Here is a 25,496-nt window from a genome sequence, read left to right as displayed (position 1 = left end):
TTATCAATGGTGGCCAAGAACTGTTTGGTTACATTATTCCAAATATCTTCCTGTGTATTCATCAAAACAAAACATTTATACTGATTTGGAACAAGTTGAGGGTGAAGAAAATTACATCATTTGAATTATTGAGAGAACTGTTCCTTTGATACAGATTTTAAAAAATTTCTGTGTGTAGTCTATCTAATTTCTAAACTGGTGCAAAACCTGATGGCAATTATTGTCTTTGTTTTTATTCACACTTCCTGTTGCTTTGAATGAAATCCCAGCGTTTCAATATAGCCACACATTTTTTGACACCACTTGTCCACAAGGAAAAACTGCACATGTGCCATTTTGTAACTTTTGAATACGGCAACAGCCAGAAGTAATGTGGAAAGTGTAAGAGACGGTTTGGATGATTCCATTGTGTCAGATGACTGCAGGCAGGAAAGATTCTATGAAAATGGGCAAAGACAGTGCAGAATTTCTAATGATGGATTGTCACAGTTCTCTATTTCTGCTGTCACGAACCTCGGTGTCTACTGAGAAGTACGAGCCTGCTGCCTTGAATAACACAACTGCATTGTTTGTCTTGGCCAGTGTGTTGTTTGTTTTCCTACAAAGTCTTTCTTTGCTGTTTGATTGGACATCAGTTTTGTTTGTTTTCTGCACCACATACTCAATCAACTTCCTGTATTGGAACTCATCTCTATTGTTGCAACCAACAACAGATGATCATGTCTCCAGGAACAGCAATAATATCAAACAGTATGTGAATAATAACCCTTCCTGTGATCAGATACCATCTGGCTTCATCTTTTAGATTTAAACCCCCCCTGCCATTTAAAAGGATTTTAGAATGGGATTGTGCAACCAACAAATTTACTTTGATCAACATTCACTCTTTATACCCTAACTGAATGTTATTTTTAAGATTATCTGTTGTTGATTAATAGAAAAGTAACATCCTATTATCTCTAAATCTGCCCTCAAAATAGGTTTTCGAGTGTGAAGTTCCAAGTCTTCAGACCAATTATCCCCGTGCTGATGATGCCTTAAGGAAAAGGTCTATGATTTACTCACTCCCTAGCTGTTCCAAATTATTTCAGAATATGTTCCAAAATATAAATAAGATGTTAATTTGTACATGCAATCAATTTAAATGCATTTTGATTGGTAAAAAGGAAGCTCAAAAGGAATGTTCTTAAACAATCTTAAACTCTAATTTGGGACAAAGTGTTCGGAGGTGCGTTTTTTAAATGTATGTAAATGTGCAGAAACACAAATAAAATGTATGAGCTAAAAGAGGAAGGTTTTCAGGAAATTCAGGGACTTTTCAGACTTTAAATACTCTATTCATTCTACGTTTTGCCTAAATAACTTTATATGTCTTGATGAGTTGATTTTTGTCATTTATTGATATAAGCATTGTTTTAAAGTCATATGTTAGAAAAATTTGTCATTATTACACTGTATGTTTGTTGAAACACAAATGAAGGTATTTAGAAAAAAATTTGTCCGTACAAAGCCAAAAAGGCCTGCTTTGGTCAATTTCCAACAATATTCAAAATATCTCCAGAAGCAAAAAACTGGAGTGCAACTTTAAGAAAACTAAATTAGAGGTATTTTGTACCCTAGGTTTTATTTAACACAGTGGCAAAAATTAAAAATGAATCGTCAGCTACTTCTGATTCTTTATATCAACATTGCAGAGATGAACTACTAGTAGTTTATGAACTACTTCACAAATAAAATTATAACAATGCAACCAGAAGTGAAACCCGCTGAACAAACGACTAATTTACAGCGCCGCTAAGGAGAAATTGCTGGTATTTTCTACTGTAGATCATGACGAACTATCTAAAATCATTAGATTATCTAAATCAACAACATGCATTCTAGACCCTATACCTACAAATCTACTGAAAGAGATGTTCCCAGAAATTATAAATCCTCTTCTTAGCATTATTGACTCATCTCTGACACTAAGACATGTGCTTAAAATGTGGCTGATTTTAAGGCACTTGTCAAAAAAAACCCCTTCCTTTCATATCTAAAGTTCTGGAAAAAGTAGTCTCAATTCAATTATGTTCCACATCACAGTACAGAGACTGCTTTGATCAGAGTTACAAACTATCTGCTTTTGGCGTCTGACCGAGATTGTTTCTCCTTATTGGTGCTGCTAGACCTTAGTGTTTTGCATTCGACACCCTCGACCACAGCACACTACTACATAGACTCGAAAATTACGTTGGCATTAAGGGAATAGCTTTGAAATGGTTTAAAAATTCAATATGTATAAGTCCAGTACGGTGTACACAAGGGCTCAGTCTTAGGGCCTATGCTCTTCGCATTATACATGCTACCTCTTGGACACGTAATAAAGTGACACAGAGTTAGCTTTCACTGTTATGCTGATGATACGCAAATTTATATTTCCTCGAAGCCTCATTTTTGTTTTGTGTGTGGGTGAGTTTGAATCTATGTGTCTGTGTCTGTCTTCTGTGTTTTCACTTTTTAGTTTTTACTTGTATAACCTTGCTTATAGTCAATATGTTTCTTGAACATTTGCTTTGTAACAATGAACATTTGTAAAAAAACGCTATATAAATAAAGTTCACTCGACAGCACCAGAGAAACTGTCATGTTGCTCTTCTTTAATATGCACAATTCAAGAATGGTGCTAAGCTCTCTATCAAAAGACAGCTAAAAGCAGTCAAAAGAGAATCCTGTTCTATCTAATCCTTCTGTTACTGGTACTTATATCCCGGAAGTAAGTCGTCAGTGACAATTTGTTCTATGCAGTCGGCCCGAATTTAAGCGTGATCTCTGTCTTGATAATGCCAAAATTATAGAATGATAGTGTAACTGTTAAAAAACGATAAAATTATCTCTTGAAGCACGCACTGACCTTCACACCCTGAAAGAATGTTCCACAACCCGGCAAACTCTGTATACGGTGCCTTGATAAGAGTGCCACACCACAATGCCTGGGGCTCCGGTCTTACTAAAATATCCCCAAATGGCAAATAACTTATCTACTACAGTGATGGCTTCAAAGTGTTTTATTCTGATTGAAAAGTTCAGTCTCTGGTGGAATCTAAATCCCCTCCCCACTGAGCTCCGGTCCTAAATATCTAAGTAGTCATGTAGCATATGTTGTCTGATGATAATCATGCAGGAAATTACAGTGAAAATGTCTGCTGTGAAGCTTACATGTTTTTTATCACTTGGATTATACTGTTTACTTAGTGTATTGTATACTGTCTGTCTCTTTTCCACTGTGATACATGCCAATAAAAGACCCCTTCCCTGTTCTGTATCAGTTTGTCTCCCATCAACCAAAAGTACATAAGTAGTTTGGCGCTCAAATACAGGATCAATTGTGAAAAAAGTGTGAGAAACGTGTCAGTTTGACTCTAATTAGAAGCAAATATAAAAGGACATGTGAATGTTGACAGCTTGGTGTTTAGAAGAAAAATTTGTTGGACACATCAAACACCTCATTAAAGGAATACATAATCTGGTGGTTTGAAAAACATTTTCTGAAGCGAAGCGATGGGTTTATGGGAATAAACGAATATTGATCTTATTTAGCAAACTTGCTAGTGCAGAATTGAAATATGGCAGCACATCCGTAACTTCAAATCTAGTTATTTTTTGCATGAGATCCAGTAAGATTGACTCTTGCACTCAGATGTGTGTTGTTACAGTACATATTGATTTTGCTAAAGAAGCTCAAAATATATATATTATATTGTATATATATATTTTTTAATTGGAGTCGTTTAGAGCTTAGTTTAAAATGATTCATTGTGTTCAACTGAAGAATAGAAGTCAAATACATTTGGGATGGCATGAGGGTGACTAAATTATGAGAGAATTATCATTTTTAAATGAAATATTTCTCTAACTATTGTTTCTAAACTACTTTTACTTCAGGACCCTGATCTTACATGGAATAAAAGCAACATGTTAACAAAATACTGTGCCAATTGAAATGTTTTACTTTCACCCCACTATGTTATGTTAGGAAACGATTGTTAGGAAACATACTGATTCTTTAAGTAAGAAAATTTAACTTTCTCATCTAGAGAAAGTATGTCTGTGTTTGTTGTATATTTTCACACTTCCTCATTTCCTTACTCATGTTAACCTTATAGATAACGCAAAATGTCTTGCTTCACTGTCAGGTGCATCTTCAATAAGGATAAGGACCTCTTTGACATTTTTCGGGGAAGAATGGGTCTGAGGTACTGCTGGCATTCCGCCTTAAATATTATTATTGAATGAGTAAGGTCAGTCTAATACTAGAAATTCCAGAACAGCCTTCTATTAAATATGTACATGATGTTACTGTTAAATTTTTTGCATTTTATTATATCTTTTCAACATCATCATTCTATTGTATGCATATATCTAACTAGTGATGAGACATTTGAACCAAGGCTTCGGTGCTTGTGTCAAGAAAAATGGGTGTGCCAGAGGAAGCCTCAATCTGAAGCTTTTGTTTCCAGCGGAGAAGTCATGTGACCGATGCCAAATGAACACTGTAAAAAAGTTCTTTAACTTAATGTTTCTGTAATATTTGATATAAAATCAAAAAACAGAATTTTACTATTATGTTTTATATTCTTTAATGTATTTTTTTAAATACAGTAAAAAAACGTAAAATAAAAAACATGGTTGAAATACGGTTAAAAAGTATAAAATTACAGAAAAAGCTACAGATTTACAAGAAGCACAGGGAACAATTTATTATATATCCTTAAATCCTATCATTTTACGGGGGGGAAATTTATTTTACGGTACATTTCAGTTTTTCCAGTTTACAGAATATCTTTTTACAGTGAAGCTTAATTTTCAGCATAGTCACGTCCGTGTTTCACTTTGTTTTTCATGCTTGTTGAATTAATATGACATCACCAATCAATAGAAATTCATAAAACACCTTTTCACTTTTTTATGTTTTTGCACTTATCTGTTGAATATCAAATACCAAACCAAAACCTTTGTGGCTTCATGTAATGACTTTATGACATCACATCTCAAACTTTTCTTGTAATTTAGTGGTCCTTTCAACCTGGTGTCAAAAAGGTGCTTTCTGTTCCAGCTCTTTCTAGCCAACACAGCACTTTCACACCTGCAGACTGCACAGCTCATCGGCCCCTGAGCACAATGTAATGAAGCAAGAGACCCGGTGACACTGACGCCTAAACATTTAGCAAAATACCATAAACTGCTGCTCCCTTGCCACAGGAAGGGATGTTGTAACAAAGAGCACATAATGTCCCTGTGTTTTGAGACTATTTGCTGGGCCTGTCTGGTGTAAATCTATTCCTCGGGCATCACTCAATAAACTGGAGGTATGAATTTAGAAAAGACAGACAGGTGGAGCGAAACCGGGGATTGAGGCACTACTCAGACACATAATTGGAGACGATAGAGTCTCTCTTTTGTGTACATTCTCCCAAACAATGACTGCCACAGGCGCTCTTCAATATGTAGGGGCACAGTGGATTACTTCCATTTCCACACACTGGGTTATTTTTTGGTCTACCTCCAGACATGTACAAACTTCATTGTGTCTATCTGGGAGTGTATTTGCTTTGAAATAGGGGATTCATGTCAACAAAGAGAATGGAACATGGCTTGCACAACACAAAAGCATCCCGAACCATTTTCAAGAAAGTAAGAGAAAAGAGAGAAACAAAATGCAAAACTAAATATACAACATACTGTATATACAGTGTGTATTCTATATATGTTTATATACTGTAGTTTTCTACATATACTGTAGAATGGTCATCAAAGCATTAAGTTTTGTCAAGGTTTTTTGGAGGAAATCTGATGCCAGTTTTACATAGCGTTGATATTTTATTTACATCAATTAAAGCAGCAACTAGGGGAATCTTCAACTATGTTCACTATCATCTCAGTGGATTTACATTTGGGAGCTGAATTGATGTTGTTATCTTTTGGGGAATAAAATGACAGACTCTAGGGCCAGTTTCCAAGCTAGCATTTGCATGTTAACTAAATACAAATGAATGTTTTCCCACTTTTTGCCTGATTTGGCAAAACAAAGGTTGATTTTATGCTGTTTTCAAATGACACAGATTTTCATCTCAAGCTGCTCTTTACTTCTGTGACCCTTCTTTTAAAAAAGGAAATCTGTTAGTCAAAGTGCCCATAGAAACAACCTCTTACTGATGCTCAAAGAAGGAGGCGTTAATGCATGTGACTGCTAATTTGCATTGCTTATTGGCTTATCTAAATAAACACATTGCCTTACTGTAATGTAGATAATCATCACATGTATCAGCTCAATACCAAGAAATGCCTATACCGACATTGTCACACGCTTGATGTGATTTTTCAGAAGACAATTTGAAGACTTTATCTTAAGTGCAGATATGCGAACACCTCAAATCTTCACTTTATATCACTTGAACCTTTGCTGAACTCGAACGCTGAATTATTCATTAAAACACAGTTATCGTGTTTGTGTTTTATTGCAAGTCCAAGCATTTACACAGGACAAACGTTAACAGTGTTTCCCCCGAGTGCTAGACATCCAGATCGTGTGATATTCAAACAGTTCACATCAGAAGATGCAGCAGAGAGTACATGTCAGGTGAAACTGTATGGGCATATTAAGGTAAAAATATTGCCCTGGTTGAAGTTAGCTTAAATGTTACGATATTTTAAGGCAAAGACTATATAAAATAAATAAATACTCATTAACAAAATCACTTACATGCTATACTAAAAGGTCTTTTTTAACGATAAAAAATGGCAAAGGTTTTCTGTGATGGTTAGGTTTTGGGGTAGGGTCAGTGAATAAGATACAGTTAAAAACATGATGTCTATGGAGAGTCCTCATAAACAATGCATGTGTTTGTTTGTGCGTGTGTGTGTATGTATTTATACCCAAGAAAGCACGAAAAAAACTTTCACTTTTAACGCTCTGTCAAACACCACATACTGCTTAGTAAAGGTAAACCTATTATTCCCTGACAGCTCTCTATTTTCTGAAGTGTTTTTCTCACAAAAGCCTATTTGTCTTAGGAAAACAATTTATGCTAATTCCCCAAACTAGCTTTCAACGATAAATCCTCTTGAGGGTTTGGCAATGTCATGTTATTTCATTTAGAGATCCTTAAAGCATCAAATTAATTCCAGGCCAGAATGTGTCATGTTCAGGCTGTTGAACTGAAAATATGACATTCAAATCTCAGCATTACACAAAAATATAAATAACATTTTCTTCGTTTACAAAGCTGTTTTAGGATGAAGTATAAAGCAAATGTAATTGATATAAAATGCAGCTGAAGAGCAAAGTTACTCTTATATGGCATTTGGAAAATACAGCCTTTTCAAGTCTTAAATTTAAGATTTCCCCATTTTGTTCAGTGACAATGGAATAGGTGCCGAAATAGGTATTTTCAACACAATGTCCTCTAAAAAATATTTATTGTGTTTGGACCGCTACTTTGTTTCTTTATTTGGACATTTTAGGGTACACTTACACCGTGTATACAACGGATGCGCCGCATCCAGTGTGTCTTTTGATTTAATGTCTTTTGTCGTGTCGCGTCCGGTGTAGACATGGTTTTAGATGATAGTTACTGAAAAAGCCTCTTTGATAATTGGCAGAGGCACATCAGAGGCTCTTTGTTTTTAGATAGACTCAAAAAATGTTTTGGTCCATTTCAGTAGCTCTCAGTAGCAGGTCTGTTCTGATGGGTCACGAATAACAGGAAAGAAAAGCTTATTCTTGGCAAAATTTTTTACTTTCTTGTACAACTCACATTAAACATATAATATGAAACCAAGAGACATATAAAAACACAAATTGTGCTTATTTAATGTTACTGACTGCTTATGCAGTTCATGTAAATCATAATAAATTTTTATGGTCTTTATGGTTTATTTTTTACAATAAACAATTAGACTGCCAGTTCAAGCAACCGATGTAAATCTGGGTCCATAAGCATAGCCAGACTTTTCCATTCTAGAAAAACAAATCCCATTTAAGCTATCACTAAAATAATAAAAAACACGGAAATTTCACGAAACAAAGGGTCAAACAAACAGATCTGAATCTCTGTGGAGTTCAGGGTTCGAATTGAAGGGGGGCTGGGGTGATCCCGGACCCCTCATAAGGTCTAAAAATAATTAACTCGGGTGTCCCCTGGTTTTTCATGGAAACTTAACTACTAAAAACTCAAAATGATTTTTTGTCAAATTATCACACTAAAACAAAACACTATTGTCCGTTGTTTGTGCAAATTTCATAAAGCACCAAATTAAAATGACATTTGTATCTGAAAAATCCATGCATGCTCAAGCACACTACATGGTTTTCAATGAAGACATCCAGAGATCCTCTTGTATTGAAAGCGTTTATCTTAAAACTTAATTTGCAAGAAGGCTACCCTCCTGCTTTCGCCCAAAGGAATGACATTAATTTATCTTATTCTGCATTGGATGATATGGATTATTTTCATAAACTTGATTTTAGCGAATTCGGCCATGCATTTATTCGGCCAACATCGGCCATCCACCAATTCTGTTGATGGGGGGGGGCAAAGGTGTGTTTAATAGCATAGTCCCTCCACCGATAATGTGTACGTGGGGGGGGGGGTTGTTGTATGTAACATGTGGAATTTGTTGTCCAATTCGCTAATGCCTTCACGTGGCGTGCATTCGCGTTTATAATGCGTCCGCCAGTACGCCCCTGGTCAAGGCTGTGTGATTGATGCTTGAGGGCTGGTTTGGGGACCCCCCAAGAGCTTTGACACAATTCGAACGCTGTTGGAGTTCATGAATATAGAACTAAAACAGCGGAGAGATTTGCATTGTCCTTGAGTCAATATAGCCTAATAGTTATTCAAACAACTGGGTTTCTTCAATAAATGCAGTGTCCATGATCAATTACTCTGCATTTGCTGCATGAAATGGTCTTCTTGAAGCTTGTGAAAGGTGCGGATATTGACATTTGCTGTCGTTTAAAAATTAGCATGGGAAATTTGTTGTTTGAGAAAAGATACTTCATCATGAAGATGGTAGGAGGGCAATGAGTAACGTATTGTACCTTGAAGTATTTCATCATTACTCATTGTACACAATTAATGCATTCAAACAGTCGTTTGTCACGAAAGGAAACGAGTTGGCTCATTGCCTTTAAATTGGCATGTCTAAAGGAGTGATATTGAACAAAAAGCCTTTGAGTTATTGAAGCAGGACACAGGAGCTCATTACAGGTCAATAAGAATGAAGTTATCATCTAGCAGGGCAGCAGTAGGGGCATCATCTCTCTCAGGGGCCAGTTTCTTTCAGCAGGGTCCAGATTAATCACATTTATTCCTGCAAACCAGAACCACCTCGTATATAAATCAGATACATAAAAAAATTATTGACGGGCTTTCCTTTCAATTCTTTAATTCAATTTATAGGCCTCAAAGATGTAAGCAGACGAAAGGAGAAATGGAAACATGAAGATAAATAGGAGACTTCTTATCAAAGATTGTTTGTCATTTTCCACACGCTTTGTAATACACAATAGCACTAAGGCTATTTTGAGGTTGTCGCATTTGTTGTTTACCTCTAATTTTGAGCTTGTCTCTTGAGGCCTCAGTTGTGCAAGTTTGCAGAAATGAAACAGAATGGTTTTATTACTTTGGTGGCAAATAATGTGGAGTATTGACGTAGAAGATGCTGACATCTGAAATGTGAATTCAAGGTTGTTCAAAAAAATTTAAGAATCCGTCCTTGCTACATCCTTCCTCCGGTCACATTATAGTTTCAACAGAACAATGGATTAACCTTGCCGTAGGTATATAAAGCGAGTATTTTTATCTGAACCCAATATGTACCACCCGTACTCTACGATGTAAGTCTGGGGAAAAGCCTTGTTTTCAACCCCGTGCGCATGGAAGTGGGGCAAAAACTAGCTCCCATGCAAGCACAGGCCTGGAGATATGTGAAATTCTCATTGCAAACCAGACCAGGAGGGGTGCCATTATTTGCCAAGGAGCGGAAAAGATTTTACTTTCTATTTCTATGTATTTGTGCTGTTTGTATTGAATCAATTTTATTGGCGAGTAAAGTGATGAAGTTAAGACTGAACCAAGAAAAAGAGATGTCCATTGACTTCTATAGTCCAACCTCGGCCCTGTATGTAATTAGAAAACTTTGAGAAAAGACAATGAAAGATAGCAAACAATAAAGGATAAAAAATTATTAACTTTTCTGAGTTAGAAGATTAAACAGTAGCCTACTTAGAAAAGCTGTGCATTGACTACATTATGAAAATTTTAAATTAGATATATCCGAGACTTGAATGTATTTACTTAAATAGAAACGAATTAGCCTCTGATTTAATAAAAAGAGAGTTTGAAATATGCCATTCAAACAACTGCTTTTGAGATGAATAGAAAAGCTCATGGATGACTTTCTCTATAGATATTATAGACCTGCCTTAAGAAGACACTTGCAGCATTTGTACGGAATTTATTGCCAGAAATAATATAATAAATATAATATTAGGGTGCCAAACGCAAATTAAGATTCCATTTAAATTCTCCTTGAAGAGCAAAAGTTAAGTAATAAAAACTTATTTTTAGTTTTTGAATTTGTGGCATGACTATGATCAGTTAAACACTTAAACTGCAGGAGATTCACTGTGTAAGGGTAATGGGGTATATGCACATGGGACGATGACATACTTCCGTTAAAATCTCACCCAGCTAGGTCACTTCTGCTCTCATGGCACTAAGCGAATTTTTCAAGTAATGACGATGTGTTTAGTAAGAAAATTTCGGCGAACCGACAGCACTAAGGGTGAGCAAGCCCATAGTGCTGTAAGTGCAATAGTTAACTTTGCTTTTTTTAAACGGTAAAGGCAAGTAGCCATGTAATAAGCTGTATAATGCTATAGTGAAATAAGCCCCTTCAGTGTGATTCAAGACCCTCCGCTTCCTGTACATTATCCCTGTCAGGAACGTGGTAGGAGAACGCAAGTGCAGGCAGCAATACGGGGATGAAGGGGTTAACAGAGGGACTTTAATATATATATATATATATATATAAACAGAAATACAAAAACCCACGAGGGGGTAACAAAGGAGTACACAATAACAAACAAGATAAACTGAAAACTAAAGACTCAACAAGAACTCAACTATAAAACACTAAGACTAACACGAACACTCAAAGACTAGACTTTAAAGTATTTGTCACGACAAGGCTTCTAGGACGGGGTAACAAGTACAACGAACAAGCACAGGACAATGAACACGAGGATGTTTTAAAGGGGAACAAACACAGGATATTTACTAAGGGGCAGGTGTAGGTAATGAAACACTAATGGGAAGGTTAACGAGACAAAAGGGCGGGGAACATCGACGGGACACGAGAAAGCACATGGCAAGTCAAAATCTAAACAAAGCCATGTCTTTCTCACACAAAACCTAAGGCTATGCCATGACGCCGCTGCAAGACCAAGAATAAGCATGACATGATATCGGAATCATGACAATCCCTAACAGAACATTTCCAAGACTTTCATAATAAAAATAACAAAATCAGCTTCACATTTAGTTTATGGAAAATAATAAGAATTGTTCTTTTTTATGAAAACAGTGTCATGATTCTGCCGCATCATGTCAGGTTTCTCTTGGTCTATTGGCAGGATCATGACAGAACCTCATGTTTAATATGGAGAGAGAGAGAGATTTTTGGCCCTTATGGGCTTGCTATATACTCTCTCCGGTCTCGCCTCTGTTCCTGTCCTCTCCTTCCTCATTATTGCTTGTTAAAATTCTAAAAATAAGTGATTCTAGTGAAAAATTAACTAATTGAAAGTGTGAAAAATTATGGATATATAATATTTTTATGACCGTGTTTGGACATTTTCAGCCAAAGTGTGAGTTTTTTAAATAGGTAAGTGGGTGTTGTATAAACAGGAATACAGCCATTCTGTACATCTGCATTAAGGAGTAAAATAGCAGACTCCTTTTACTACATTTTATTTAAGAAAAAAGCAACTGTTTGGCAGCTCAATGAATATGTAAAGTAAATGTAAAGTAAAGAACATTGTGTTCAGCTTCGATGTTTCTACAGCAATAGCTGCATTTTGATTCATCCATCCTGAGAATACAATCATTTTGATTCTGTGTATTTGGCAGTATCTACCACTATCTCCCTTCACTGTGTGGTGCCTGTCTTTGTATATTGACTCATCAATTTGATGACAATGATTAAAGTAGTTCAATACATTTATGGGAGTTGGGAGTCTACCATCTGCTTTTTATATGACCTTTGGCCTGAGCAGTGATGCTGCGTTAACATTTTTTTGCTTTTGCCTGGTGTGTCCTGGTGAATCCTGATGGGCAGAATATGTGTTTGAGGTCATAACTTCTCATTTTGTCTGACTTTATTGTGATACTTTTCCCCAGTAAACTTAAATCATTGTGAGTTTTAGTTTTACATAAGCCACGTTCAGCAATGAGTACATGTAGTGTATATGAAGCATCACATTCTGAACAAATGAAGCATTAAAGAGGGTATGGAATTGGTATTTTCTTCCGAAATCTTAGCCACTCAGTCTAACTCACAGACATTGTACATCTAAGTAAACGTTGCTGTTATAATTGAAAAAGTTGAAGTCAAGAAGTTAAAGTAAGAAGCTTATTGGCATTCTGAAAATTTCCAAATGGATAATCCAAAAATGGAAGACGAGAAAATTGAAGATGAACCCAGTGTTTTTACTGGACGAATAACATAACCCACTGTCTATTTTGTCATGTCATGTGACTGGGATGCAATCCTAGTTGCTAAGACACCCCGAGAGACGAGTATGTAGGCGCTGCGCCTCCATCCAGAACATGTTGTGATCAACTGATAATGCCTTTCATTATGGAGAGCTCGGTGAGCATCTGATAATATTCCCTAAGCCAGCTGTTCTTTCCACAGCTTGTGCTGAGAATCCAAAAGAGCTTTTTCATTCAATTTTACAAACTGTGCATCAATCTATTTTATGCAAGCAGTAAGTCAGCAGAGGTTTTTAATGAGAGATTTATCCACAGTATTTCAGAATGCCAATATAAATCGCTTTTCATCTACATATAAAATCCTACAAACATAAAATCTTCTCGCTCCACTATTGTATAGTTCATTACGCAACCTTTTGTTCAAACCATGGTGGTTTATCTATTATATTCTCCTTGCAAGCCTTGGTAAAATGTTTTACACTCTTTTATCTGTTTATTGTGTAAGCTAAACACACAACTAACTGTTCCACTGTAAAATGTAAGAACCAGGGGCCAACATACCAGTGCTTGTTTGTACCATATTCTGAAGCCCATATTCTCCTTTGGATGATAAACTCTTTAGGACTGTACAGGCATGGCTACATATCTATGAACTGATCTCGATTCATGTTACTATATGGTCTTACCGAGGATGTCTCTGTTCATCATGTTCCTTTATGTCTTCATCTTGTATAAGTCTGCTGTCATATATCAACAGTCTTATCTCATTTGAAATGATAGTCTTTGTCTGTCATTAGCATCACGCACAGTACATTCAAAGAGGCTTTACAATGTATTAAGCAGTCACAGCGAGGTTTTGTGTTCTAAGCCTTTCCCCGAGCAGCAGCTGTCCTGAATGATTGATCTGCTTTGTGAGCAGAGTAGCCTTTGCTGTTTTGAAGGGCAACATGTGGAACGACTTTGAGGGAAACAGTAAATATACTGCTCTTATATGTTACAAATGATAGACAATTCATCACCCTGTCACATTATGAAAATCTCTCGGACGCAACATGGGAAATGGGGGAGCGTGTCCCCCATCGCTATCGATTTCCATTTTAAGATGAATTTCTAAGTGAAGCTAAGAGGAATATCGAATGAAAAATTGAAGGGTTTTCCAGACTGCAAATGGTATGGATCTAGAAAGGTAGGGATTGCTTTCAGAAATGGAGAGGAGATTGAAGATATAACCATCTGTTCATTTTCGATTACTAGCGATTAAGTCATTAGTTGTTGTATTCACCTTATTTTATCAAGCCCTTCGACATAGGGCAGTCACATGAAAAGTTTAGGGGCGTGGTTAATAGGGTAGAAATTTGATACCGCTGCTCCCTCTCCTGGCTCCAAACCTCCGTTTTTGTGTAACATGTCAGTGCACATTTTCAGATGTTTTGCGCTCAATTTATTACAATGTAGGGAAGCGGTGTCGTGCCGTCCATGTTTTTTACAGTCTATGGTTCAATACAATTAGACTTTGTAGACCGGAAAAAAATATTGTTACTTATAGTCTACAATTACATTTTTAGACAATGTCAAAATATGTTATTTTTTGGGAACATTAAACAGCGATATCTTACTGTATCTCCAAATACAGTTGACAAAGGTCTATTGATTTTGGGGTATAAATATGGGCTGGAAACAGAATCAGTTGAAGCTAAGAGGATCGGAAACAGGAAATGTTATTTTTGTCAACCTCTTCTGTGCTGCAGTTACTTTAGAACTGATTCAGTTTTTTTAATGTCATTAAAGGGGTACAGCACCCAAAAATTAAAAATTCTGTCATAATTTGTTCACCCTCAGATTGTTCCAAACCTGTATAAATGTCTTTGATCTACTGAACATACAGGAAGATATCTGGAAGAATGTCAAATGTCACCCCCCATTGACTAGTATTTATTTCCCTACTATGGCAGTAAGTGGTGGGTGAGATCTGACATTCTTCCAAATTTCTTCCTGTGTGTTCCACAAAACAAAGAAATGTATACAGGTTTGGAACAATCTAAGGATGAGTTAATGATGACAGAATGTATATTTTTTGGAGAAGTATCCCTTTAAAAACGTGAAATCTGTTTTGATTTCAAATTGGAGAATAAATAGTATTCGTATACTACTATACTACTAATAATTTTCCTCCAACCCCGCTAAATACCCCACTATGCCCTCTATTAATGAAAGTTATCCCCCTCAATATGATGGATTTTGGATCTGAACTCTTCATATTTTATCTCATGTTTTACACCAACAAAAGACCCCATTATTATTAGAAATTTTGTCCGTACTGGCTGGATGCAATGTGACAGATGTTTGTTGCGCAGCTCGCGTCTGGTGTAGACAGCGTGTAAAAGTAATAGTAAATAAAATAATCATAATAAGCTATTCAAAATAAAAATAAAATGCATAACCCAGTAAATTAAAACTGTTATATGTAGTCATTCACAGGTTGCTTTGAAAAGTTCTCTTGGCATTTTGACAACCCTGGGATGCTTTTTAAACTGCATTAAATGAGTTCCTATATAACCATGTACGGGAAATCTCTACGGTAAACACTGTATAGGTCTAGTCAACACAGGCTTTCATGCATTATAAATATATATTCTATAGACTTAAAATATAAAGTACAGTCCAACTGTGCTTTAAAATTAATTTCATATTTTTGTATTCATATATTTGTGTTTTCTAAAGGACACACCCAAGACCCCTTTAATGACTTTTTTACAAAACCGATGATAAACTAAATTTAACTTGGTGCTTTATATAACGATAGACAGATAGAGGGACAAGAGGTAAACTTTGAAATGACTACGGTTGTTTTTAAAGAACACATTGGTACTCTATGTTATATGTCTCTTGTTTGTCCAGTTACTGTATTATAATTATAATTAGTTATAATTACACTTACTGTTCTTTAGCCCATAAATAAATCTGTTGAAGATAAGTGATATCATAGGTTCCAAACACCAATTCACAGCAAATGAGTTAGAAAACACGAACAGTTCTTAATGTGGTTTTATCTGACCTGATTTTGTATAATTGTATAATTTGTATAATTCAAAAAATTATTATCCTTGATTGACTGCTCCTCGGGGGCAGTCGATCAAGGATATATTTGTTGGAAATGTAGAGAGATGGACAGCAATGCTGTGCATCATCTAGACAGTTCCAATCATGAAATCTGATTTCATAAGAACAGCACGCAAATTAAACACAATTCAGTAAATTCTTCATTATATTGTACCTGGTGTTCAGAATCCTGGAGGGTTTTACAACTCAATTCAAAATGGAGTCAATACTTAACCTTGCACTGAAAATGCTGATGGTGATTGACAAAACAGTGAATACCAATAACAGTTGTTCTTCTATCAATACTAGCCTATTAACCTAGCCAGCTCACTTCAACTGATATAAAGCCATACCTGTGTTACAGTCAGAGGCGGTCTTAACATAGAGGCATAGGTAGGCGGCTGCTTGGGGCCCCCTGCCAGCGGGGGCTCCCAACCAACCTAAAAAGTAAAAAATAAACAAAACCCTTATCATCATGAACACTTCAAAAGCACCTTATTATTTTAAAGATCGGATAGTGGAGCCCCATACACACCTTCGCCTTGGGCCCCCAATTTGCTAAATCCGCCACTGGTTACAGTAAATTATGTCACAGTAACAAAATGAACACCTATTAGTTTTCCTATGTTTGTTTCGATTATTACAGTATCCCAAAGCTAAATGAACAACTGAAAATTCATTATATCCGTCTGTACCATTTCCATTGGTAGACTATATTTCTTATATGAGAAACTTAAAAGAGCCACATACAAAAGTAAGGATAACTTTTCTTTAAACAGTGGATGATGCACAAGATATGCATCATTCCATCCTTGACATCTATTCTTCAATAATCAAAAGTTCCTTTTATTCTCAAACATTATTGCATTCACTGTCTGTTTTTATTGTAAAGAGTGACCAGTTCGGCCACCCGACATCATAGCTACCCACACATAGCATTGTATGAAAGAATCATATGAATCATATGACTAATGCCATAGCGTATTAGAGCTAAGAGTCCAGATTAATTTGTATCATGCTGAGAACAACCACGGTTTATTGCTTGAGAAGGTTTCGGTCTCCAAAGCTGTTTCATCTCTGTAAGGATGGAGAAACATGATTATCTTTTTTCCGTGGTATTCCCAGAATTCAATAAAAGTCATTTTCAGTAGAGGAGTCGGAGATTAACTACAAGTTACCGTTGTTGACTGCTTTCAAATTGGAAAAACGAAAATCAAGATAAATAGAATGCAATACATCATGTAGACAGAAGTTTTATAATGGGAATTATTGCAGCGTGACACATTTGAAATGAATTTTTGAAGATTAAGAATGGTACAAGGTAATTCCAGTCCATATTGAATGTTTTTATGGAACCAGGGGGAAATGAGGAGATGTTTGAACATAACAGGAAGTTATTGTGGTGCTGTGTTGGAATGCTGTGTAAAGCCATTGATTTTGCTTGATTTTGAAGGGTGTGTGTCACTCTTTTCTAATTTGTCACGGTTACTATATTCTTTTTATTTCATAGCCCTACTCGTACACATTTTACTTTAGTGCTACTTATGGTTCTCCACATCTAAGGAATAAGGGAAATATATATATAACAAATAAAATGAGCATCGGTTTAACTGATGTTCTACATTATTTTGAGTGTGTCCTATGTGTAGAATTTATCTTTCCATCTGTGCAACAGCAATGTCAGAAGTCTGCACACGTGCACAGTTTGAAGACACATTGACCCCCAACATATTGGTTGAATTCCAAACAGGGTTTCACACTCCTAAAGAGCACTGCATGAAGGTGAAGCGAGACGAGGGGTCATTGGAGATAAAGAAAAAATAACGTTCTATTTAATTGCTCCCCTTGCCACATGCCTTCCAAACGGCCATGTTATAAGACACCATTGAATGACTCCCTCCAGAGTTCCCACTTCAAGGGCTCTTCCCTTCGAAGCAAGTAGGCTGTTTCCCATTACTAACCCAAAATAAATTATTAAATAATCCGAAAGTACACTACAGACACAAAGTTACAATCATGTTCCATGAAAATATTTTGCACATTTTCTCCTGTAAATACATAAAAAAGAGTGGATGCAGCAAAAACGCAAATGAAAATGGCCAGAAACACACTTACAAACTTTGCTCGCTGCTGCCTGCTCTTTGGGAATTACCCACTCCAATTTAGAATTTCTGTTATTCGGGGTCATCTACTCTCCACAACGTGTATCTTCACAAACTTAAAAATCTTATCCACATCTTTAATCTGAGCTTTTCACATGAGATGTTTGACATTAGCGTCTCATCTTTAGTTACAGTATTGGAATCTGTTGCGGTCAAGGAAAGGTGCTACTGACATGTCTTGAACAGATCTCAAAGCGATTGTGGAGTGGATTCCCCTGAAACCACAGAAACAAGATTCCAGATATTTGTAATTTATTACAAATTTGTGACAAATACAAACACAAATAAACTTTTTTTAAGGAAAATTTGTGTCATTGCAAGTCATTAGAAGTGTCTGCTTAAAAGTTAACTATTGTAGTCATTGACTTTGCAAGGATGCTGTCCGTGGTCCTGAATTGGCCGAAAAACTTTTGAAAGCCATTTTGAACCAAAAAGTTTTAAAAGTAAAATATATCGCTGTCATCTATTTGAAGTTCTTTAGGAAAAAATCAGGGAGCAAGCCCAGATGTGAAGATGAGGTACATGGTTTCCCATGAGAAGCATTAACATCCTCTAAATTAGAGTGTCACAGTTAATGACATTGACTCTGTCTATCCAAAATAACCATGTATGTTTTTCCACGCTATGCTACAGAACAACCTTGAACAGTTATAGCAACTGACAGAAGTCTCATTCATCTTTCAATTTGATGCTGCGCAAGGTTAATTTTTGAAGCTTTTTCTCTCCCTCAAAATTGCACTCAGGGGATTTTAGACTGTTAGAAAAAGTAGAATTGGTGAAAGGTTGTCCACCCAAGTTGATGTCAGCATTACAGCTACAAACTGTTAATACGATAGAAAACTCTAACTGTGGGCTCCAAAAAGTGTGTTTTTTCTATTTTGGTCTGTTCCCAACTGGATTAATAATTCAATTAAATTTTTTGTGCTTCTGGTATACTTGAATTCTGAGTTTTTGTATAATCGCCTTAAGCAGACTACTTAAAATATAACAAAGGATTGTAATTATTTCAATTCCATATACTTGTTCTTTCCACAATACATTTTGTTCCGAAGCTGCTTTACAGAGAATGGTCCCTCTGGGGAGCAATCCAACGGTGACAATGACAAGAACTTAAGTAGATGGAAAAGGAACCTTAGGAGGAGCCAATACAGTAACACATGATGTTGAATGACAATGGCGAAAAGTTTTCTGATAACAAAAGGTTATCAAACACAGCAAGAATATATTAAGGATGTAAAAATACAACTTCAGTGATCCATAGAATGTGCGGGGAGAAACTGGTTTGGATACACAATACCCACACAGTGTCCTTGCAAGAATTTTGCATGATGGATGGGACAACTGCCTGAGCCCTGATTACATTCTGGACATGCTGTGAATGAATACAAAAGGCATTCAGAACTCAGCCTATACAATACATGTTCAATGAATGAAAATCGTGCTCTCTAGATAAGATATAAACAATCAGCAACACATGCGACTTCTGGTGTTTTTCAACTCCCCCATCCAACGATCAAAATTTTTGTCCATTTAAAAACGGCACGGATGGTGTTGACTCATCCCATATAGAGGTGTTCTGCTGACTGGGATGACTGTTTCACGGTCCCTTAAGGTACAGCAATAATGTGTAAAACAAAATGTTTGCAGACTGATATATACAGTAACTGCTCCAAAAATGTTTTGATACAAGTACTGCATTTCTATCATCAGGTCTTAACCAAGCACTTTTGTTTGTTTTGTTTTTGATTTTTCTTTTGTCCTGCACCTATAGTTTGTGGGATGTGCACGCCTTTATTGAATTTTTGATTTACAGTAATAATGTGAGTCAAGGAAGGATTGTACAAAAACATAGTATCTTTTCTTATATATTCACTTTTTTTATCCATTATTGGTAACTCTTGAGGCTATTTTAACATGTGTGTGAAGTCAGTTTACCTCATTTTCACAAAGATGCCATAGGTGATATTCAAGAGGGTAAATATAGAAAATGTCAATATACTGTACTTTTGTCTTAGTTTTGAACAGTATCTCTTATTATTTTAAAATGCTTTGCTTGAATTGAGTTACTTACAGTGGCCAATTGTAACGCAATCACATCCATACATTTTAAATATGGCACATATGTTTTTTGGGACACAGTTCATTTGACAGGCTTTTCATTTTAAAACTCTAAAACGTCTCTTCGTTGCTATTTTGACTAAAGTGTAGATCAATCATTGATCCGCTGGGCATTTTAACAACCCACTTCTGTTGAAATCCACTCAACTCCGCCTTCTACCTGGGCGATGCACGCACAGTTGGTGCTGAAATCAGAGTTAGCCGAGGCGAGCTTCGCGCTCTCCATCATTCGCGCTTTCGTACTCACAGTACGCACCGAGGACAACTAGTCAAAAGTGTTTTTTAAAGTTTCATGTAGACTTAAAAATTAAACGGAGTGAGGTAGCAGTAGGCTACAACAGACGCAATAACGGTTGCGTCATCAAAGTACATTTATCCGTGGTTGTATAAAGTGATTTGCTTTGCTTTGGAATCGAGGCTAGTCTGTACAGTTTTGTACATTCTGGCAAAAACGAGTATGGGCAGTTTCATATTTTACGGATGAACGGATGGCAAACATTGAGAAGTTGTGGATATAAACGGAAAGAAGAACCTTGAACAGCGCGCATCTATCCTATGGCTTGAAGGTGAGGTGCATGCTTTACCAAAAACAAAATGTTCTATGAATTTCGTTCCTTGCGAAATGTAATATAGCTCTCTGAGATGATTTTCATTTTTGCATCTGTTTTTCTTTTGTGCGCGCGTCGGAAGTTAAGGGCGACATAACTTTTGAGTTTGAGGCATACAAATTGCGTTTCACTCATTATTATTTCATTTAAGTACACGACAGCTTGTGGTCTGTATATCTGTGTTGACGAATGACTTGGATAAATAAGTAAACAGTACGAATAAAGACAGAGATCGAGAGAGCTCGTGCGAATCCATACCGTGGGTTGGATTAACACACTATAATCGCACAATGCATTCATTGTATTTTACGCACAGTTTAATTTGAGTTTATAGCAATTTTATACAACGAAAATGAAAAACTTTTGGGGCGTCAAATTATATCTTCGCATGCAAACCTTACAGCCTCCATGCAGTCCTACTTTTATAAACCAGTCAAGCTTAATCTTAGACATTTGGCAAAGGAATCCCACGGAGTACCAAATCTTTGCTAGAAATAATTTAGGAAGGACGAAAGGTCTTTGTTCGAAGCTTATAATAAACATATAATATTGACCATCTAATTGAGAAAGCATGAAATTCTGAATTAGAAATATATTCATTTATGTGAAGGGAAAAGACTGTATGGTCTGTCCGTGGCAGAAATCTTCCTCCTGGGGCTTCTTGCGTGAAGAGGCGTGGCTTGAGCATTTTCTTGACATTTAATGGAGGAAGAGGCAGACAGCTCAGGCTGCCCTTTTGCTATTTAACAGAATGTGTTTGTAAGACAGAACAGAGGGCAGTGTTTCACAACAGTGCTCACAAAGAACATCTTAACGAACCAAGAAAAGCAAGGTTAATAGACCATATTACTGTTGTGACATTTACTCAATGATAGCAGTTTCGGCAAGAATGAAAGAAATTACAGCATTCAGTAGCAGAGGCAAACAGTTTATACCTCTATGCCAGATGGTAGGCGCTGACAGCGACATTAAATATTTGGTTTTGTGGACAAAATACACACTGGATTTCTCTGTGATTCTATAAGCCAGCAAAAGCAATCATGTCATTTAACAAATAAATTGGTGACACTGAAAACTATCTATTCGAAAAAGGCACATTATAGTACAGAATATTATGGGCTTAATGTTTTTGTTAACAGCTGGTAGAATACAAGGTAATGCTGAATAGGCCTATATGAACGTTGCTAATTAGCATACTTATGATTAAACAGTACACTAAAGATTAGATATGAACAACAATAAAAGTGCAAAATCACGCAGTGTTATGAAAGACAAAAATTATATTTGCCACTAAATACACTAGAGCTTCACATCTTGCCGCAGGAGACAAAATAATTTGACCCAGACATAATGTGTCTGAAATGTTTGGTTCTATTTACCTTGCCCAATGCCTACTACCAGTGATTCTGTTTTACTTAGAGGGCATGGTAGAGACAGGAGAGGCTTTAGACCATGAATAATGTTATGGATCATAACCATGGGCGCTTAAATAAATACTGTCTCTAAAATGTGCATGCTTCAGCAGGTGAGGGACCAGCTGGAGAGCAGTTCGGTCCATTTTAAAGCCAAATCTGAGATGTACAATTCCGGACAAAACTAAGGACTAGAGTTGAACAGTAGATCTTAATATCTCAAATTTGAAAGATTTTAGTACAAAAAACTATACAGTTCTTAAAAAATTGAGGCATTTCAACATGTTATGTTATGTTATGTTGTTGCGTTGCGTTGCGTTGTGTTACATAATGCATAGTGTCTAATAATATTCCCATTTTATATTTTGTTTAATTTACGTTAAAACAATTTATATTATTATTTAATTGAATAATAATTGTATTTAATAAACAATTTGGAAAATGGGTCCTGTAGTTTTGTCGCATTTAAAGAAACCGAATGGGATATTGACATCTAGCAGTTGAGCTTGTTATCGAAGTCTTATTTCAAAATATTGGAGAGGCAAGTTTACATATTTCTCGGTTTCTTTTGCTTGTTATCAGAAATAATCTACAGGCAATCTATTGTTTGCGAATGTGTACCGGAAGTTAATTGGAAGTTTCTCCTGTTGGCTCCTTTCCTACATAGATTCAACACCCATAGCCGCGGGGAATGTGTTTTGGGCAATGGGTGCTGTGATTTATGTTTTTTGCCAGGGCTGAAGTTATGACCGGGCGAGCCAGTTTAATGTTAATAAATAACTGAGGCAAAAATTTGCAAAAATAAAGAAGGATGTCAGTGTCATTATAAAGTATGAAAACTATCACAAACGCATGTTATACAGTCATGGCCAAAATTGTTGGCACCCCTGAAATATTTCCAGAAATCAAGTATTTCTCACAGAAAACTATTGCATTAACACATGTTTTGCTATACACATGTTTATACCCTTTGTGTGTATTGGAACAAAACCAAAAAAAGGAGGTAAAAAAGCAAATTTGATATAATGTACCACAAAACTCCAAAAATGACCTGGACAAAATTGTTGGCACCCTTTCAAAATATCAACAATCTCAAGGTTACAAGTCCATTTCCAGAGATCTAGATGTTCCTTTGTCCACTGTGCGCAACATTATCAAGAAGTTTGCAACCTATGGCACTGTAGCTAATCTCCCTGTACGAGGACAGAAGAGAAAAATTGATAAAAGGTTGCAGCGCAGGATAGTCCGGATGGTGGATAAGCAGCCCCAAACAAGTTCCAAAGAAATTCAAGCTGTCCTGCAGGCTCAGGGTGCATCAGTGTCAGCGCGAACTATTCGTCGACATTTAAATGAAACGCTATGGCAGGAGACCCAGGAGGACCCCACTGCTGACACGGAGACATAAATAGCAAGACTACAGTTTGCCAAAATGTACTTGAGTAAGCCAAAATCCTTCTGGAAAAACGTCTTGTGGACAGATGAGACCAAAATTTTGGTAAAGCACATCATTCTACTGTTTACCGAAAACGGAATGAGGCCTACAAAGAAAAGAACACAGTACCTACAGTCAAATGTGGTGGAGGTTCAAAGATGTTTTGGGGTTGTTTTGCTGCCTCTGGCACTGGGTACTTTGACTGTGTGCAAGGCATAATGAAATCTGAGGATTACCAAAGGATTTTGGGTCGCAATGTAGGGCCTAGTGTCAGAAAGCTGGGTTTGCGTCCGAGATCATGGGTCTTCCAGCAGGACAATGACCCCAAACATACTTCAAAAAGCACCCAGAAATGGATGGCAACAAAGCGCTGGAGAGTTCTGAAGTGGCCAGCAATGAGTCCAGATCTAAATCCCATTGATCTTAAAATTGCTGTTGGGAAAAGGCGCCCTTCCAATATGAGAGACCTGGAGCAGTTTGCAAAGGAAGAGTGGTCCAAAATTCCGGGTGAGAGGTGTAAGAAGTTTATTGATTGTTATAGGAAGCGATTGATTTCAGTTATTTTTTCCAAAGGGTGTGCAACCAAATATTAAATTAAGGGTGCCAATCATTTTGTCCAGGTCATTTTTTGAGTTTTTTGTGACATTATGTGAAATAAGCTTTTTTCCCTCCTTGTTTTCATTTTGTTCCAATACACACAAAGGCAATAAACATGTGTATAGCAAAACATGTGTTAATGCAATACTTTTCTGTGACAAAAACTTGATTTTCTGAACATATTTCAGGGGTGCCAACAATTTTGGCCATGACTGTATGTATGCCCATAGCCAAAACACAATCTGTTGTACAAAAATAGCTGCGCAGCGGCAGCTTAACCACCCAAATATCAACCTATAATAAACCATTGGCAAACCAGTCACGCGATTAAACACAACTGCACGCTGGACGGCGAGAGCACATAAAAATCCACCCGTACACAATCTCTTAGCCACAATCTCAAATAGGCAGGCTCAGAGATGACGTATTTTTGGATGCAAAACCCGGAAGCGAGTTAGTCTTTTAGTACTTCCGGTTCCATCGCTCGACACTCAATCTGTTTTTTAAATGGGTTTTTTGTAAATCGCCCAAAATAAGGTCTGTGGTGAACAAACCTCTAAATATTTTCAAGTTTTATTCTATGACATAAAACACACCAATGATAACCCGCTTGTGATTTTTTAAAGCCTTATTGTGTCTCAAAAACGGCAGTTGCTAACAAGTTGCTAAAAGCGAATACTTCCTTTGGCAGGGACGTTAGACGTCATTGCACAAATTAAGCTCACAAATAATGCAACACGGGCATAAACATGAAGATTCATTCACAAAGTAATTACTTACCAGGGAACACATTTCTTTCACAAGTTTGAAAGAGTTGTCAGAGGCTTGGTGGTGGTGACATTGATATCGAGCAACCTTAAGTGTAGTCTGTTATAGCATCGTGTCAGGTTTTTACTTCTGCCGATTTAATTTCGGCTTCAAAAGTAACAAATGTGGTGTTTCTTTGTAAAGATAATCTCGATAGAAAAAACCTTTGACATTTACATTTACATTTTATATTTGGCAGACGCTTTTATCCAAAGCGACTTACATTGCATTATCCTATAAATTTGACATATATATAGACATAGAAACATTATAAACCTTGGTTAATCACAGAGCTTATTTTTTGCGATCTTCCAAAAGTCTTTCAGTCGAGGGAAAAGCCTAGAAAAATACGGCATGCAAAACTCAGAAAGTAGGATTTTCTTTCTGGGTTGACTCTGATGAATTCCGTCATGAGGACATTAATGTTCAATAAAAAAAGTCTGAAATTCGTTTTTGCGCCATTTGGACAGGACAGTTCGTGACACATGACCTTGACTAAC

This window comes from Barbatula barbatula (genome assembly GCF_947034865.1).
Source record: "Barbatula barbatula genome assembly, chromosome: 2".
NCBI classification, from domain to species: Eukaryota; Metazoa; Chordata; class Actinopteri; order Cypriniformes; family Nemacheilidae; genus Barbatula; species Barbatula barbatula.
The sequence above is the reverse complement of the archived record's forward strand: the minus strand, read 5'-3'. Positions refer to the sequence as shown.